General features: G+C 34.3%; 2 long non-coding RNA genes across 2 annotated transcripts; both read left to right on the plus strand.

The window, feature by feature from the left end:
* LOC107614239 lies at positions 70–2,776 on the plus strand. The gene is made up of 3 exons (XR_001614342.2): positions 70–650; positions 733–870; positions 2,579–2,776. It is a non-coding gene; the product is annotated as an uncharacterized LOC107614239 (long non-coding RNA).
* LOC107612207 lies at positions 3,799–6,126 on the plus strand. The gene is made up of 2 exons (XR_001613640.2): positions 3,799–5,185; positions 5,535–6,126. It is a non-coding gene; the product is annotated as an uncharacterized LOC107612207 (long non-coding RNA).

Here is a 6,141-nt window from a genome sequence, read left to right on the forward strand (position 1 = left end):
TTCAAGTACTATATTATTCTTATTTTTATTTGAAATTACCGACCTATCCTTACCTCTTTTTTCCCAAATTAAAACCTAACCCTAATAGACCCACACACTCACCCACTCCATCTAACCTAGCACCGCACCGCACCCTCTTCTTCCCCAAAACACACATACACAAATGCAGCTCACCACACACGCACACACAAGCTTACACACGCAGAGGAAGAAACCTTGAGGGAGAAGACGCTACCCTACTGACAGCTCCGTCGCGTCCAGCTGTCGCCTTGCTTGTCGCCACCGTCGATTGCCGAGAGAGAGGGATTCCAACGTGATCTAGGGATGGAGGCAGAGTGAGAACAAAACGCGAGCTGAGGAGTTGTCTTCGCACACCGTCGCTGTTTGTGGAGCTTGCTACCGTCACCGTTCAAGCTGCTGCTGCCCGCCGTCACACGCGATGCCGCCAAAGCTACCCGCACCTCCGTCGACGCCGATCTAAGCAGAGGAGAAGAGGAAGGACGATGAAGAGGAGAGATTGATGGAAGGAGGGAAAGCAGCGCCGCTGTGGTTGTTGCTACGTCGCCGCCAGAGCTCCTCACTACTGCTCTAGTCGCTGGAGTCAACCGTTGGAGCTGTGGCTACTTGGTTCTTGGTTCTTTCTTGGTATAGTAAGTCGTTTTGCTCCGAAAACCCCTCTTTGTCGCTATTCTATTATATATTACTAAGGTTTTTGCGGCGTTATTGTCATAGGGTTGAGTTTCAGTTCTTGCATGTCACGTTTGGAGTTGCCGTTGTTGTTGTGGAAGCGATACGGAGCTGTGGTTGCAGCTGCCGCTATTGCGGGCCGAGAAAAAATGGAGTTTGTCGCGTAGTTAAGTCGTGATCAAGGTAGGGGCTTTTTATTAGACTTATTTTACTTCTAAGGATTGTTATAAGTTTATATTAGTGTGAAAAATATATTTTTATGATTTTGTAAGTCTTACGGACTGAACTAAGTTGTTTTGAATAAATATAATTGCTTTTCTGGTTGGTTGTTGTTGAAGTGGTCGCTTGATGGTTATATTTAGTTTCTTGATTGTGTTGGAGTCACAGAGAATTCTGATTTATTGATTTATTTTGTTAAATTGGTAGTTGCTGGAATGATTTGAGATATGGAAATAATTTGATTTTTGAATTGGTTTGATTTTGAAATGGTTTAACATTGAAAATGATTTGGTTTTGAACCCATTGGAAAAGGTTGAGAAATGGTTTAGATTGGACCCTTAAAGGGTGGCAATAGTCCGAGTTTTAGAGGAGTTGTTGCCAAAATTTTTTATAAGTATTTAAGTGAATTTAAATCGTTTAAATTTGATTGAAGGGAAATGGACTTTTGTGTGATTAACTTGGGTTTAAGGACTATGTTTTAAAGAGTTTTAGAGGAAACAAAACTAATAGAACTGAATTGAATTTTTGAACTTAATTTGGTGAAAATGAAATGAATCTCGAGACTTTTGAGAAATTTCGTAAGTTGGTTAAAGAAAATGTTGAGTCTTGGGAATGCTTGAATGTTGTTTTGAACTGTGGAACTTTTTTGTCGAGGCTTAAGTAGTAAGATTATTGAAAGTTCAAATTAATAAGTTTTGGGTAATAAAGAAATTGTAATTATTATCTATGTATTTATAAAATATTATATATTAGTAATTTGTATTATAACAGAATAAGAGAGTTAAAAAATAATTTACTTAAAAGTTGTAGAAAGACGAACCTAAGTTGAGAATCTTATGATTCATTCTTCATAAAACATCTAGGGAGAGACGAAGGAAGAATGCGAAGATAATTTATATTGTTGAATAACAAGAAAAAAAGAAGAAGAAAGAAAAGAAAAGAAAAAGATTAAAGGGATCTCTATCATAGTAGAGTAGAGAGCAGAGACTAAAAGAATCTAAAAGAATATTTGCCACAGAGAGTAGGAAAAGGGATACCGAAAATAATGTCTCACCGGATTGATATGAAATGAATGAATGTTGATTTAGCTTTAGTGCCAAAAGGGACGATGATACATAACGTACACTGGAGACGGAGACTGTGAGTACGGTTCAGTAAGGACAGCGATACGTAATGTTCACTTGAGATTGGGGGGAAGGTTCCACGTGAAGACGCCGATACGTAATGCTCATGTAAGGGACATTGGTTGAGATAGAGATGGCGATATGTAACACCTACTTGTGACCGGGAAGAGGGTTTTTCCATGAGGATGGCAGTATGTAACGTTCATGGAGGGAATGCTGGATGGGATAGGAACGGTGATACGTAACACTTATCTCAGGACTACTATCGGGAAGCAAGCAACAAACCGACACATGAGTTCGTGGCCTGCATAGGGCTAAACATGCATTATCCTTGTTTGCACATATCTCTCTGTGATGTGTTTTTGTGTATATGTGTGGATGCTTTGTGTGTACTATATAATTGTTTGACTTCTGTGTTCTTTATTTATTAAGTTTAAATGTATTCTATTGCTCGTTATTGTTGGCTATGGTAATAAAATGAACTTAACTTCTAACTCTGACCCTACTAAGGACTCCCCAATTTTTACCCCTCTTTCCAACCCTTTCAGCTACAGGTACGAAAGCTTATTGTGAAGTTGTGGAAGCATAGAAGAATTTGTACGAGTTGAGTTGTTGCTAGAATTTATTTTCCACTCACCTTGTTAGTTGAAATTTTATTTAAAAGGATAGTTTTTGCAATTGGTTTTGTTTGTAATACTATAATGTATTATTAATATTAAGAATATGAATATGTGTTATTTTGTTCTTGTTAAAGTTTTAACTTTTTAATAAAATTGTCAACATATTAACACGTAAAGGCTCAATATTAATTAGATAATAAAGGAATTAGGTTAGTAACACCTTACTTTTGGTACGATCATGACGTACTAAAAATTGGGTCATTACAGCTTAGACTCATTTCTTTCAATTCATCAAACCTATATCAAGTCGGCTTCATTTATTTTCTATCGGGTCATTAAGGCTCATATTGAGTTGGCTCAGACCCATTTCTTTCAATTTATCACTCCCCATATTCAGTCTGTTTCATTTATTTTTTGTTGGGTCTTACATTCCCATATCCAGTTGACTTGGACCATTTCTTTCAATTATTCAATCCCATATCCAGTCAGCTTCATGAATATTATGTCGGGTCGTTAATACTAAGGTTGCGAGAATTGAACCAGTCAATAAACCGATTTAGTGACCGGTTCAATGGTTTAAATAAAAATAAACTGATTTAGTGATTGGTTCAATCGAAGTCAAACCGATAATAAAAGAATTAGGTTAGTAAAACCTTAATTAGATAATAAACCGTTAGTAACTGGTCCAATTAAAATTGAACCGTAGTTGAACCAGTTTAAATAAATTACTAAAAATTTAATATATATCAAAAATTCAAAATACATCTAATGTTCCATCTTTAAAATAAAAATTTCTAATCAACAAGCTAATGACTAAGAAATTAACTTAGACATTTCAATAGTTACATATAGTGATACAAATACATGTATTTTGAAAAATTCTTTTCATTGTTCCAGTAACAGAAAAGCTTAAGAAAAATGGAGTCTAGAACTAAATAACTATATCTGAGGTCTGAGATGTTGAACAATCCAATCAAAAGAGTGAGATTTCAAAAATGAAAATACTTCTATTCTATCACTAGCATAAATATATTCATCAAAGCACACTCCTTCAATTAAATGAAACACATCTTCGGCTACAAGTCCCATAGATTTAATAAACAAAAGATTTATCATGTATGCATTGTAGAAATTCAGAAATGGAATAAACAAAAAATATATTAATAGAAAACTTACAAAAATAAACTCAAAATCAGAAATTCAAAAAAAACAGTACAAAATTAACTCCGAAATTTGATCAAAATCAATAATAATTAACTCAACAAAAACAACAATCAACAATCTTTCAATTTGGTTGACCTGGTCGAATCGACTGGTCTGGTCCGATTTAGTTTTCAAAACACTGAGTAACGCATGTATCAAGTTGGCACAGACCTATTTCTTCCAATTCATCAAGCCCATAACCACACGGCTCATTTATTTTCTATCGAGTCATTGACGCTCAAATCCAACTATTTCAGACATATTTCTTTCAATTCATCACACCCATATCTAGTCGGATCATTATTTTTATTGGGTTGTTGGTGCCCAAATCTAGTTTACTTAGACCTATTTCTTTCAATTCATCGAGCCCATATCAAATCAGCTTCATTTGTTTTCTATCATGTCATTTATTCCTATATACATTAAGACTATATCCAGTTGGCTTCATTTATTTTTTATCGGGTTGTTGGCACATATATCTAGTTGGCTCAAATCCATTTCTTTCAATTCATCGAACCCACATCTAGTCGGCTTGTATATTTTTGGTCCAATAGTTAACGACCAAATCCAACTAGCTCAAACTCATTTCTTTCAATTCATCAAACCCATAATTAGTCGACCTTATTTATTTTTTGTTGGGTCGTAGACACACATATCCACTTATCTCATACCCATTTCTTCTAATTCTTTAATCCCATATCTAGCCAGCTTCATTTATTTTCTATCGGGTTTTTGACACCCGTATTAAGTTAGCTCAGACCCATTTCTTCCAATTCATCAAGCCCATAACCACAAGGCTCATTTATTTTCTGTTGAGTCATTGATCCTTGGCTCAGACCCATTCTTTCAATTCATCATCCCATATCTAGTCGGCTTTATTTATTTTTTTTTCATGTCATTGACACCCATATCCAGTTGGCTGAGATCCATTTCTTTCAATTCATTAAGTCCCATATCTGATGGCTTTATTTATTTTCTGTCGGGTTGCTGACACCCGTATCTAGTTGGCTTAAACTCATTTCTTTTAATTCATCAACCTCATATCCAATTGGCTTCATTTATTTTTTGTGGGGTCATTGACCCCTATATCCAGTTGGCACAAATCTATTTCTTTCAGTTTATCAATCCCATATCAAGTCAGCTTTATTTATTTTTTGTCGAGTCATTGATTCCTGTATGCAGTTGGCTCGGAGCCATTTCTTTCAATTCATCAAGTCCATTAAGAGAGCTTCAGGTTCGGCTAGTTGAAGAAGGAGACCTCTCATTAAAATTCTAAACCGATTAAAGTGTTCTTTTCATTATCCTCTTCATCCTCATACTAATTTCTCTAAGGTAAATTGAGGTATAACTCTCTTTTGAGCTTTTTTAAGATTTGTCCATCATATGTATATAGAGAAAATTTCATATTCTTGATTCTTTTGCTTATGAAATCATCTCTAGAAACTTAAAGGAATAACAAAATACCACAAACAAGTTTGAAAAAGGTGAAACACTCATGTGTTAAATGTATTTTATTATTTTAGAGTTATCTGCATTATTAATTTCTAATGAAGTTGTTGGAGTTGCCTATGTTTACAACAATTTGAGGTAAACACTATATTAGTTATTAGTTTATTGTTACACATTCAGTTTTATATTTTCTTTTAACTAACTACTTTAATCATTTATATTATTTTTAAAGGTCACAACTCCTTTTTTGATGGTGAACTTGTTGGTGATGGATTCATCTTAATGTGGGTTTATGGAAGGAGATGAAGGCTATAATATTTTTATTTTATTGACTTTGATTTGTTAATGTGCTAATTTATGTTTTAAAGACTCATGTATGTTGCTGTTACTATTTTGTGAATACTGATGTTTTTTAAACTTTAAGGATATAAAGTATGTCTACTATGGATATTTGGTTGTCTTTTGAATTTTGATATTTAAAAATTCAATGTGATTTATTTTGTTTTCTTAATTTCATGATATATGTACTGTATAATTTTTTTCCCAATCTTTTTCATTTTTTATTTTTTATTTTTATTTCAAATGAAATATTCAATTGAGTAACCTGATTACCCGAACCAATCCAATCTAAAAGTATTCAGTTTGGATTGGTTAGGATACAACACCAAAAAATGTCTTATCCGATCCAAATTGACCCGACACACATTTTAATTGGTTCGATACTATCTTTCTTTCAAACTCGACCCAACCCGACCCGATTACATCCCTACCCGATTACACCCTTACCTACAGTTGTATTTGGAAGAAAAACTAAAATTGAGAGATAAAGACTGGAGGAC

The sequence above is a fragment of the Arachis ipaensis genome, chromosome B08 (assembly GCF_000816755.2).
Source record: "Arachis ipaensis cultivar K30076 chromosome B08, Araip1.1, whole genome shotgun sequence".
Taxonomy (NCBI): Eukaryota; Viridiplantae; Streptophyta; class Magnoliopsida; order Fabales; family Fabaceae; genus Arachis; species Arachis ipaensis.